The following is a 13,728-nucleotide window of genomic DNA, read 5'->3' on the forward strand; positions in this document are numbered from 1 at the left end:
CAGCACAGAAGTGTGAGCTGCTGCAGTAATTCTGCCATGAATGAGAGCCTTTCTTTTGAGTCATGTACTTTTGTTTCCAGTCTACAGTGTCTTGGCTTACTGCTGTGCTGGGGATTATCCGTGCAAAAAGCCAGAGCCTGGAAAATGAGCCATTTTCAACAGCTATGAAACTACGTTTTTAAAAAGTGTTTCCCTGTGTATATATACATATATGTATATAAAATAAAAAATTGGCTTTGCAGCAGTGAAACCAAGTAAATTTTTGTAATAATAAAAATAATATAATCACATTTTAATACTATAACGGATTAGGAAAACATAGTAGCATTAATATTATAATTATTAGTAGTAGGATAATAATCTTACAGTTAAAGCTTCATTTTTCTGGGTGCCAGTCAAATGTAATGAATTAAACTATATTTTTTTCCAAGCACTAAAAGCACCAATCTTACAGGAAACTCCTTATAGATAAATCCTAAGTGAGTGTTCCTCAGCAGCTCGGGCAAATGACTCAGCAATGGCTGCAGCAGGACTAGGATCCAAGTGAGGGTCAAAGAAGAACTACTGTGGAAGAAAAGGTGGGAACCAATACACATGTACAAAGTGGCATTTATATCAACACTTTGGATTAACTTCCCTCCTCTCCTACCTTCAAAATCCTACCGAAACCACTGCAGGCAGCAGCAGAGTCATAGGACTACAATTTATGGCATAATTTGACACAGTGTATTTCTCCATTTCACTGGGTGAAGGTCTTTCAAACGTTCATAAATTCCTTGCATAGTTATTTTGTCCTGTATTAATGTGAGACAATGTATTGTTATTACTTCATAAGATCTAATACAAATGTAATGAAAAAAAAATTCTTGGCACTGCAGAAGCTGTGAAACTATACACACTTAAAAGAAAATACTGTAACACAGAGAGGCTCTGAACTCTTCAATGGTTTTAAAAATTCCTCCAGTCCTGGAGGATCTCTGGAATTTCTTTCATAGTGGCACACTCTTAAACATTGCACATCAGGCACCAGAGACTAGGCTGAAATCGTGTCCTTGCTCATCCATTAAATGCCTTACTTTTGAAAAAGTCTCCCATGGCCGTATTTCTTTCATCAGGCCCCTGAACGAGGATTGTCTATGGCACAAACAGCTTTACCTCTGACTACATCAAATGTTATGTTTCAGCTTTTCTTCACCAGGACCAGACACTTCAGGTTCTACATTGAAGTCTGAAATGCTCTGCTCTGGCTTACAGATAATAGCCCTCCCTTCTCCCTAGATGACTTTTAGAAGTATCCTGAAGTGCATGTTAGGCTTGGGGTTCTGTTAATACTAATTTTTCTCACTATTGGCTACAGAAATCCTTAAAACACTCCATTCTGCAAGACTATGGAGCTTGCACATGTGTATCAGACTGAGTGAGGAAACAGGCTTGAAGTGTGCCAGAAAGAGAGCAGAGTTAATGAAGAATTTGTTTTTCTTCCTTTCCCAGATTTGTTTCAAGGTTATGGATACCTGGAGGGATGACCAGAGAGACGAGTCTTTAAAAGGGAAAGGAAATCTTTATGGAAAAAACAAAAGGGAATAAGGAAAGATTAACAGAGAAAGACCAGAGAGTGAGGCTGCAGGAAAGCCATGAGGAAAACTTGAAGTCAGAAAGTATGAAAGAAGGAAGAATGCCCAAATTAAACTTCTGGAGCTACCGCTGTCTTAACTGTTTGGCCTGAAATAAGAGCCAGTTTATAGAATCTGTCCTGAAAAAACTGCAGCAGCTGAGTCACAAACTGGTCTTTCTTGCTTCAGGATAACAAATCATGACACAAAGATGGAGTGATTGGTATATCTTCATCCATCCAGTCTGATGTTGTGTGCTCAGAACCTAGTCTAATGACTGTACTGAAGGAGGATAAAAAAGATTCTGCCTTTTTCAGGATGAAAATGAACTTCAAGGAATTAGTTATCTTAAGTAAAAAGAAACTCTGCTTGCCAGAGTCAAATTATTTAAAGCTTTTGATTGACCTGAGAGCCTTCCTGAACGTTCATTTCTCCACCTCCCACCCTTCACATTATAACGATATATTTTATTATTTGACGTACTGTGACAATAATTTTAAACCTCCTGAATCTCTCAATGCACTCTTCCTAGTTGGCGCCTCATTTGAGTAATGGGTCATGAAGCTGACATTCCTCCAGTGATGTATTGTTTGCTAGAGTGGCACTGATCAGGAAAGACAGGTCAAATAGTCTTTTAATTTAATCTTTTACAGTTAGAGATGAGAACACTATAAAAAATGCAAAAGAGGATGTCCATGTGATACTCTCACTGGGGAGAATATCCATGAGGGAGGGAGAGAGACAATATCAGGAGTCATGGAGACCTATATCTCAAGAAACATGGTTTATTTTGGGGATGAGCCAAACACAAAATAACAAGCAAGAGAAATATGATGGAGAGGTTCTGGGGAATTTTTCATTAGCTGATTACCTCCTGTTTAAAGGTTTGGCTCTAACTTCTCTTTAGATGGCTTCATCCAGAATATTCTTCACAGCAGAGGAAAACTGTTACTTCTGGGAACTTAAAGCTGAGCCTGAGTACATTCAACTTGGTTTTCTGTCTGTGATTTTGATTAATAGTGTTTGTTAAAATATGTGTTGTTTTACTTAGGCCATTACTCCTGATGGCACAGTATTGAAGTCTCTTAGGTCACTGCAATTTATTATACTGTTTCTTAAAGTCTAGTGGGTCCTCTAACTTCACGAGGAACTGGACTCCACAAACAAGAACACAAAGAAAAAAAGGTGAATTGTTTAGCAAGCCACTGCCACTTTACATCTGATTATGAGTCTATGTTAACCATTTAGCCAAATTCAAGGTGACATGATTTTTTTTAAATCAATTTCCACACCACTTGATGAAGTAAAATTTGCCTGATGCAAATCTATCTGTTATAAAATTTGAGTAGACATTCCCCAAAACCAAAGAATAGAATGCTGCTTTTCAAAGTTCTGAATCCTTGTTCCCATCATTGCTTTGGCATTTCATTATTCCCCAGGCTACATATGTTTCCTTGTTTTTTATCTCCTTGTACCTTTTCAGTCTCTTTTGTCCTGCTTTGGCTGAAACACAAATTTTTGTGAAACCATCATCAGGAAACTCATACACCGACAATTGTCTTGAAAGACCAGAGACACATGTGCTTATACTTGCTAAGGGTACTGCTGTAGTTTCAGCAATCTGATTCCAGAAAAAAAGATTAATAGTTCTGACAACTGTCATAGATGAAAGGCCATATTTTCTCTCAATCCATAATAGCACTTTTTTGTTGTTGTTTCAACCCCACATATTGTTTATGCTGATCCATCCCTTTATGCAGAAACCCAATGTCTATACTTCATCTTTGCTGAAATCACCTCATATCATTCTAAAGTTGAGGAAGACATTTTGACACTGCTATCCATCACTGACACTGGAAAATTATGAGATATTATGAGAATGTCTCAAGAAAGAAAAATGTTTATATTTGACTTGACCCTCTGAGGTTATTTGCTTCATATTTTCAACTTTTATCCACATCCCAGACAGCTAGCAAGTCATTCTATTTAATGGAAGTTTAGATTCTCATGATCTTCCCTTATTCCAGCAGCTAGGGCACAGGAAAAAAAAAACAAAACCAAAGAACAAATATCACAAGAATTCATGATAAAATTGAAAAACTTGGCAACACTTTCACCTCCTGATGATTAAGTCTTTGCTCCATGAGTAATCTGATACAGACCGATGGAGTAAGTCACCAGTAGATAGTATTTACTGTGAATAAAGCTGGCAGAAATATGTCCTGTTTGAACCAAAACATGCCTAAGCTCCTAACCTGATAGTCTGTATACATTGTATGAAATGTATGCAGATTTATACACACATATATATCTACACTGTTAAAAATACTGCACTTGGTTCCAAACTAAATAGAGCTACTTGGGTTATGGTTCCAATATGGACAAACCTTGTTAAATAAAATGCCAAGTAATTATTTCTCTGTTAATCTTCTATCAAGTGACCCGTATCTGTGTGGAAAGAAAGGAATTTGTTTATGGCTTGCCTCTGAAGTGCCAGGCTGCCACAGAACAAACATAAGTGTGCGATCATAAGATGAAACATGAATTGACACAGGTATACCAAGTTGGCTAGAGAAAGCATTGCTTGCATCTTACAATTAAAAAACCCTGTTTATTTGGACCATTTAGGTTTCTTGGTTGTATGTGACATATGCAAATACATGTGTTAGCCTCCCCTCTAGAGAGGACATTTGAAAAAAATCTTTCTCTCTCTTCTACTTGATCACTAATTTTGACACTACTGGTAAGAGCTTAATTGCCTTTTAAAGTTCATCTGCCTGTGTTGCATTTACTTTAAGTTAGCTAGTGTTGTAAAAAAAGATTATTGTGGGGACACACAGTGTGACTGCAAAATAATGAAAAAAAAGGCACTTATTCAGCTAATAGGAGTAATTCTGGCTTTTTTCTGTGTTCTATCACATATCCCCATGAGAAGCACTAGCTGGCATTTGTAAATGGCAGCTGCTGCCTATGAGTTACTGCAATCAATCTTCATGCTACTGCAGCTATCCACACAAGAATGATCGGTGACTGTGAGCCAATGCACTGAAGAATGTACCATTTATCCCTGTCCACTTGAAAGTACAAAAATAACAGCTCAACAAGGCAAGAAAGGCGGCAGTAGCTTCTTATTTTCACGTCATATCTAATACGAATACAGTAGTTTAATACAAGGCATTTACAAAGTCTTACCTTGCACCTTCACTTCACTGTGTTGGTTTGATATGTTGACAAATGAAACAAACCCAATAGACAATATTACATTAATATCTTAGTCTTTTCTGAAATTCTGAAATTCGATATCAACTGCACTCTGGAAAAGCTGTGACTTGTAAGCTGCTATTTGGTTCCAAATATATGTGGGATGGGGATCTTATTAACATTTACAAATATCTAAATGGTGGGTGTCAGGAGGTTGGGACATTCCTTTTTTCTATGGTATCTAGCAACTGGACAAAGTGTAATGGGATGAAGCTGGAATACAAAAAGTTCCATTTAAACATAAAAAAAACCTATTTTACTGTGAGGGTGAGGGAGCCCTGGCACAGGCTGCCCAGGGAAGGTGTGGAGTCTCCTCCTCTGGAGGTTTTCAAGATCCTCCTGGACATGTTCCTCTGCCACCTGATCTAGGTAGACCTGCTTCTGCAGGGGGGTTGGACTAGATGATCTCTAAAAGTCCCTTCCAACCCTACCATTCTATGATATGTCTTAATCGGTAAAGACCAGAATATGATTTCCCTAGAGCATTTCTACTACTGAGTACAGCACAAAGTTCTGCTAAAGGATAATATGGAATTGAGATCACTGGTAACGTATTAAGGATAGGATTTTTACACGTATATAGATTTAGGGAAGATACCTTACTGTTGGGACTTAAAAAAAAAATTAAAAAGGAAAATATATAGAAGGCAGAATCCTTACCAATCACAAGCTGGGTAGCTGAGGAACCCAGAACTGGACACAAGACTCCAGATGAGACCTCACCAGGGCAAAGGAGACAGTGAGGAGAACCTCCCTTGACCTGCTGGACACATTCTTCTTGATGCATCCCAGGGCCACAAGGACGCATTGCTGGCTCATGTTCAGTTTATAATCAACCAGGACTCCCAGGTCTCTCTCTGCAGAGCTGCTCTCCAGCAGGTCAATCCCCAGCCTGTACTGGTGCATGATGTTGTTCCTCTCCAAGTGCAGGACTCTGCACTTGTCCTTGTTGAACCTCATGAGGTTTCTCTCTGCCCAACTCTGAAGCCGGTCGAGATCCCGCTGAATGGCAGCACAGCCTTCTGGGGAACCAGCCAGTCCTCCCAGTTTGGTGTCATCAGCGAACTTGCTCAGGGTACCCTCTGTCCCCTCATCCAGGTCGTTAATGATGAAGATGTTGAACAAGACTGGCCCCAGAACTGATTCCTGTAGAACTCCACTGGCCACAGGCCTCCAACTCGATTCTGTGCCATTGATCAGCACCCTCTGGGCTCTGTCATTCAGCCAGCTCTCCATCCACCGCACTGTCTGTTCGTCCAATCCACAGTCTGAGCTTTTCAATGAAGATGTTATGAGAGATAGCGTCAACAGCCTTGTTGAAATGAAGGTAGATCGCATCCACTGCTCTCTCCCCATCTAGCCAGCCAGCTGTGCCATCATAGAAGGCTATCTCATTGACATTTATTATTTTGTGCTTGAAATCACTTTTTAGTCTGCCTTAAGCCAGTTGTTTTGAGCTCATGATCTGTGGATTGTAAAAAAGTCTGTAGAAAGTAACTGCAAAAACAATGTCTGTGGCTCACACAAAAATGGATTCCCATCTCTCATGCTGAAAAGGACTGACCATACATCTGGCAAGCATCTGCTTATTTTAAGCACATAAGAGACCCACAAATTTGAATGTGAGCACTCCAAAGCTTAAATTTATAAAAGCATTTTTTGCCTGATATTTTTTTAACCTTGTCTTTTAAATGTCAAATGCTCATAGTCAAAGTAATCTTTCATATGAATCTTTATAACTTTGGTTTTGTTACTCCTCTGCTGACACTTTCTGTGCACAGCATGGCAATTTATACTGAGGCATACAACAGTGAACTATGGTGCAACTGGAAATGTCTGTGTCATGGTTTTGTATTAAATCATTATTACAGTAAGATATTACTTCTGTAAAGTATTTCTCTAATCCTTCTCTTTGTTAGTTTATTTTGGAAAGGCATATTCATTAAGCTGTAATGCAATGATTCATATCTTTCCTCAGGGAAGCATGTTAGATCAAAGTCCATTACAATAATGAGGTTTATTATATTTTCTAACACATACTTTTCATTAGAGATGCCAGAATGCTGATAGATGGGTGGAAGAATGAATGCTTTGGATGAATACAGTTATTTCTAGGAGCGTCTAATGGTCCTCTTTAGTTGTTACTGATCCAGAGTCATTTGTTAACACACTACCCGCAAATCCTTTTTTCAAAATAACCCAGATACTCAGAAGCAGCCCAATGTGTTTTGTCATTGCTGTTTTAATTTAAAATTGGCTATTTACTGTGAATTCCAAGCATCCTACGTGTTGGCAATATGACTTGCCATTTATTTTACTTCAAAACCTCTCATAAAGGATCTTGTCAGAAGCCTTTTGAAATTCTGTGTAAATTATGTTCAAAAGGTGCATTTCATCTCTTACTTTCCACACTTTCTCAAGGAATTCTTGAAAGATAGAGCAGCACAATTTGCCCTTACAGAAGCTGTGTCCTTAACATGTTATGTTTATCTTAATGTGTAATCTCGTCTTGAAGCAGATTCCATTTGAGGTCTTATCTCTCCCAGCTAGAGCAGATTAAAGAGGAAAGTCTTTGTTCATTGAAGGGCTGTGACTTACTTGCTCTCAAATCCTTGGAATTCAGAGAGAGAGTCCTGAAAGAAGACTGTCTAGGAAAAGGTTTTATGCACTTGCTTAACCCTGAGCGCAATCTTGCTGTAGCCAGAGGCCCTCTCTCTTGCTCAAAATTACATATGAGATCAAATACTGTTGAAGTTGTCCTAAAGAAGTAAAAAACTTTGGGTAAAGTAAAACAGCAGAATACAACTATCTCAGGCAATTAGGACTTCTTTGCCTCTTTCAATATAGTTTTCATTAAATCATATACAAATCATTCAGAAGCTTTCTCTTTTAAATATCCTATTTCATTAGTTCCAACTTCCTCAAACACAGTTTCTATCATACCTAAGGAATTGTCAAATGTTTCCAAAAGAAGCATATGATGAGAACATTTCTTGGTGAGAAAAATGAAAAGAAAACATGTGCCTGACTTTTCCAAAGTCTATTTCTAGTTCTGTCTAAATTTCTGTTTTCCTCACACGTACAGCTTTGAAAGGAACCCCACGCCAAACACCAGATTGACAGAATCAGCCTTTTCCACATTTTTCCAGTGATTAGTGGAAAATATGTCCCTTCTACTTCACCTTCTCTGTCTTTTACTGTGAGTTTGTTTAGTTTCACCGTGTTAACATCCAATGCAAGTCATTTTTGTTGCGTGTAACTGGGTCTTTTAACTGTTGTAAACCTTTTGAAGTTTCCTCTTTCTGCAAAGAGGTCAACGCGGTCTTTCTTTTGCCCTTTCAAAAGGACCTTTCATTCATTCATTCATTCATTCATTCATCCATTCATTCATTCATTCATTTATTCCTGTGTTTGGTCAAGTTGCTGTGGGTTCTGCTCTGGCCTGGCACCATGAGTCCCCCCCCTACACAAGCAATTGCTGCTTTCGTTGCTACTGCTGTTTGTTCTCCTTATTGCTTCTTTCATTTGTCTTTGCTGACACACCAAAGGAAAGAGGGGGCTGAAAGGGGAGAATTTGGCTGTAAGCTAAATTGATTGCATGTTATATTTCATGGAAGTCTGGCAGGAAGAGTTGAGTGATCTCAAGAGTTTCAAGAATATTTTCATTCCTATTGTGCAAATCAATCAAAGTGCAGCTCAGCCCAGGCTGCCCACCCCCTGGCAGCCTATAGCAAAGCTTGCTTCATTGTCAACAAAGGCTTGAATAGAACAAAAGTCTCCCAAGTGGACACTGCATTCACTTGATGGGTTGACATATTACCCAACATTTAATAAAACTCACATGAATTTGAAAAGGGTTCCTAGATAGATCAATGTCTGGAAAAGCGGTAAATTTATCTGGCATATGGGATGCCCTAAAATCAAGGTGATGCTGGTACATGTGGCTGTTCCTCTTCTGTTTAAATATTAAATACCCTGAGTGTCTTTAGACTACAAAAATGAAGTCTTGCCAAATAAACATTTCTACCACTTTCCTGTGATATTTCCACCCACCTTGGATCTGTCATGGGGTAATTTGTTTAGAGTGAGCTGTTTTATTCCCAAGCCTTCAGCTTCAACACTGTCCGGCCAAGCTGGTTTGGATGGTCCACAGCTACATATTTCTCTGTGGCACAAGCATAAACCCAGGAGAGCTACCGGCTTCGGAAATGGTGAGGTTCAAGCAACACCTGAACAATTCCCCACACTGAGTGCGTGGACAGAGATGTCTCCAGCAGATCAAGCTCCCTCCCTTGGTGTCAGAGAACTGTCTTAACCTTTTCTCGAAAACAGAACAAACACTGCCCTGCTCCTCTCATCCTGCCTTTTCCTTTTAAGCCCAGCTGATCCCCAGGCTCCCCTGAAAGTTATAGCTGCTGCACTAAGATAGTCTTCCACTAGGCCCTCATAGAAACATGATTTTGGTAATTCTGTTACTGAAGTAACAAACTCTTAAATTCTGGACTTTAATCTGAGAGTTTAATTTCATTCCTGAAAACAGAATGAGAAATAATGACTCTGCATTCTTTCTTAGCAAATGCATGGCCTCAGGCTGTGTAAAGATGTGTCACTGTTCAAAAATTCAAAAGGCATCCAAAAGAGTACTTTGCGCCTGTTTCTCTCACCTTATCTGGTTCACCACTAGCTTTGGCAATTACTGTCACAAGTGAGAGCTGAGGGAACGCTGAGTCTGGAGTCATCACTCAGCCAACAAGTTAGTGCTTCTGCAAGATACACGGCAAGTTGCTGACTGCCAGCACCTTATTTTGGACACAAGTCAGACGAGAAAGAGAGAATGGATGCAAGAGCTGGCAAAACCCCATGGCTCTGGCCAGGCCTCCATTCTGCAAAAGCACCCAGTTTGGGTTTTAAAGGCCAAAACTTGCAATCCTGTTTGCATTTATTTGGGAGGTGTAGTAATCATTCCTCTTTGCAACATGCCACAAAAGATACTATTTGTTTGGAGGGTTTTCTTTTTAGTAGCTCATTTTCTCAGTACAAATATATGTCCAATTATCATATTTATGAACACAGGAAGATGCAGTTCTGAGTTTAAATCAATAGAAATATGGAATATGAGGAACATCAGAAGAAAATTCCTGAAAATATATTTATTTTGAATGTAAGAATTTAATTTATATATGGTCTAGAATGAGACATAATATTTTAAAATAATTAATATAAAATACTATAAAACACACTGGATATCATTCTTGTCTTTATTATATACAATATATATTTTATTTTCACAGTGTTTTTTTTTTTCTTTAAAGAGCAACGATTTCTTTTTAGTAAAATAGTCAGGATCAAGTTTTCCATCTGGCTGAACAAATTCTTTCCACCAATACCAATGTTTCTGCAGCCAGAAGAGCAACAGTGAACAAAATGAGCATAGGCTCACTCTTTACCCCTTGTAATGCAGTTACTCAGTAATTTCATCTGGGCAGTTCAGAAAGTCAAATTTCTACTTTATTGGAAAGGATGAGATTTTCAGAAGAGCTTAGGGATTGACTTCCACTAAATACAGGTGACAGTTACTGTCTGGCTGCAATAATCACTTCAGAAACCTCAGCCAGAAAAGCCCATGTGAGAGCCATCCGTTCAAAGATGTGGCAGAGAAACTGTTATCATTTGCCAGGACTTTGCAGAGGCACCCAGAAACCTACAGTTAAGAAACATTTAAGAACAGAACATAACTTCACCATGTTGGAAAGTGAGTCCTCTGTTCATAAACACTGAAAGGAAATGAGATCTTTGAGCAGCGTGCACTTTTCTGATATAAGCCCGTGCACTGCTGCAGGGCAGAGCCCTGTCTGAAGGCATCCGATCCATCCCAGCTGTCAACACGGTGGAACAAACACTGTTACCTGACACACTTCTGCATTCCAGCACAGATGCTAACTGTTGAGTCCATGGATGTTAAGTGAAATGGTCTTACTAACCAAAAGTAAATAACCTGCCCAGAGTGCACAGCTGTTTTCATGTTCTTGGATCTCTAGACAGAGGAACAGGTACATGGGATGTACTTTTACTACTAACCTCAGAGTTCATAGTTTGGTTCTCTGCCTGCACCATCAGTTACCAAACCAGCCTTGCTGACTAGTACTGAACGAGCTGTTATGTTTGTACAGAGTTCAAAACAGAGGTATGATAAGAAAAAATGTGTGTCTAAAACTCATCTGCTTTTGAAAGCTTTCATAGTATAAGGTCAATTCTTCTTTCACTGTGTCTTAAAAGCAACTTATGGAATAAACAAATTAAAACGAACAATTTATTTTTATTTTTTAAAAAAGAGATTGTCATCAATGCATTTTTAAAATATTTAAACCTGCTTCAGATTATCTTATGCACTCTCTGTTCATTTACTGCTTTTGATTATCTTTCATGCTTTCCATTTAGTATGTAACAAACTGGTTTGAGTCTGATTAAATGTAAGCTAAAATCAAATGCTTCCTATCTCCACCAAATATATTTCTCATTTGCAGTGTTTTATTCCTTGATTAGTTTGGTAAGGGAAGCTGATAGATGGTTTTAAATCTGTTCTCACCACGAGCTGGAACTTCACCAGGGCAGCAGCATGCCAAGAGAGCACGGGAAGTGGGAAACGGAGATGAGGGCAGCCACGGGATGCACACCACATCCTGGAGTGCAAACCCCACAGGAAAAATTACCTTCAGCCTCAAGTCAGGGCTGCAGCAGGCTCATAAGACTTGGACGAAATGTTCCTCCTTTCTCAATTTCTCCATCTCAACTCAGTCCACTTAATCAGATACATTTTAAATTTTTGTCTGAAGTCACTGATGAGCACATTTAGGTTGTGCTGCTTAGAGAAGATTGGCCAAAAGGCGTTGGATCAGTTTGGCTCTGTTTCTGCATTGAATTTGTGAATGAATACATCCGGAAGGAATCATTTAATATTTACATTGAAATGTGTTTCCTCAAGTTTTCCAGTAATCCACTTTCTGCAAATATTTGAGCTGGTCAAGGCTGATCACACAAACATTGTGGAAACCAAACACGGAACAGCTGTGAGCCAAATTAATTAATTTAAAATCCGGTGAGGATATTTACAGCATTCAATTGGTACCACTATCTATAGCTCCTGAGAGAAAGAGATCTCAGTTCCTCTTGATAAATGCATGCCATTTGGTATAGCTAATTAAGCAGTTGATGAATCAACTGCTTTGAGCCCCAAGTCTGAAAGGTACTGTAAGGGATGAGTAGTAAGCATCGTTTCTGTCTACGTCAGGTTAGGCTTAGCCTGCAGTGCAGCTGGAGTCTCACAAGCCTTTTGTGAGTAGGTGCTGTGCTGAACCTAGAGCTGTACAATCATGAAACGCCGTTATACAGTCATTTAAATATGGCTAGTTTAAACTAGTCCTCCTGCATTTGGTGGTTCCTACACTTTTCCCTTTTTTTTTTAAACCCTACCTATCAATTTCTTTTCTACTGAAATTCTGGAGAGTAATCTGCTGCAAAGCCAGACAGACAGAAAACATGATTGTGGGGCTTCCAGCCAGGTCCAGCACTGCCCCAGGAAACAGTGGGGCACCTTGACTTTCCCTGGTATCAGGAGGCACTCAGCACCTAGCATGACTGGCCAATGTAAATGAACGCTGGTGGGAGACTGATACACTGGGATTAAAGGTGATATATAATTAGTCCATGTGACTTTTGTTGATAATAACTTTAGGTAACTGGCTGCATTTTTGCTAATCCAAACGACTGTCACTGTGTGCCAAGGGCATATGTTATCTGCAAAGGTTTCATATTTCATTTACAACAAGGAGTTATCCATTAAGAAAACAGAAAGTGATTACATTAATGTGCTCTCTGCAAAGCTTGCCCAGCAAAACACGTGCAGAGCTTTTTTTTATCAGTACTTCCCCGCTGAGCAGCACTGCCCAGAGCCTTCCTTCTGCAGCACAGCCAGGCACCGGAGGGTTCCCAAGGAATGACAGAAACACCCAAGTAATTCACTGCAGGGAAATGCAACAAGTAAATACTTGAACTGTGCTGTCCAGTGAAAAGGAAACAAGACCATCTTGCGGTGAGAGAAGGGGCGTGAAAAGAGGTTAATCGCATGAGCAGTAATCTCTTTGGCTGTTCAGTGTGCCACACTTGGGCTTTGTTTGCCTTGACTTATCTGGCTTACTTATCCCAATCTATGTGATCGTGGAGGTGGTGGAGGGCCTCTAAGCGTGCACAAGATCAGCTACAGGAGAAGGACAATGAAACGTTAAGGAGGAAAGGTGGTATCATAAAAAAAAAAAAAGAAGAAAAAGAAGCAACCTTCAAGGCCACCTATCTAGACAAAAGGGCTCAGACAGGCAATAAAAGCAGAAAATCATTGAGACAGCAATGAATTATGAAGGCTATTAAAACCCACAACTGAATTTACAGAATCAACATCCCCTCATGTATTATAAAAAACCTTTTCCCCAGGAGCTGGGGATACCAAAATTTGTATTGCAGATTAATTACAGCTTGATTTAGCAGAACCAGGGAGAGAGAGTTCAGCTTGGTCAAAATACTGTGGATCCTAATAGTGTTAAACTTTCTGAATTTCAAATACTGCCAGGAAATCATTAACATTACATGTAACAATTTCAGGTACTTCTAGGTTTGAACTCCAGTTTTATTATTTATGGAATCCTGATTGCAGAAAAAACATATCCAGCACTTGTATTTAGATTCTGTTTATAAAGGAGCCCTGTGTTCTCCCTGGAACTTGCATAAGAACAGAAAAGTAGACGATGTGGGTTTTTTAATAGTTCTTCACAAAGAGTCTTCTGTTTCTGACAAATGGTTTATG

Source organism: Colius striatus, chromosome 2 (assembly GCF_028858725.1).
Source record: "Colius striatus isolate bColStr4 chromosome 2, bColStr4.1.hap1, whole genome shotgun sequence".
In the NCBI taxonomy this organism is placed as follows: domain Eukaryota; kingdom Metazoa; phylum Chordata; class Aves; order Coliiformes; family Coliidae; genus Colius; species Colius striatus.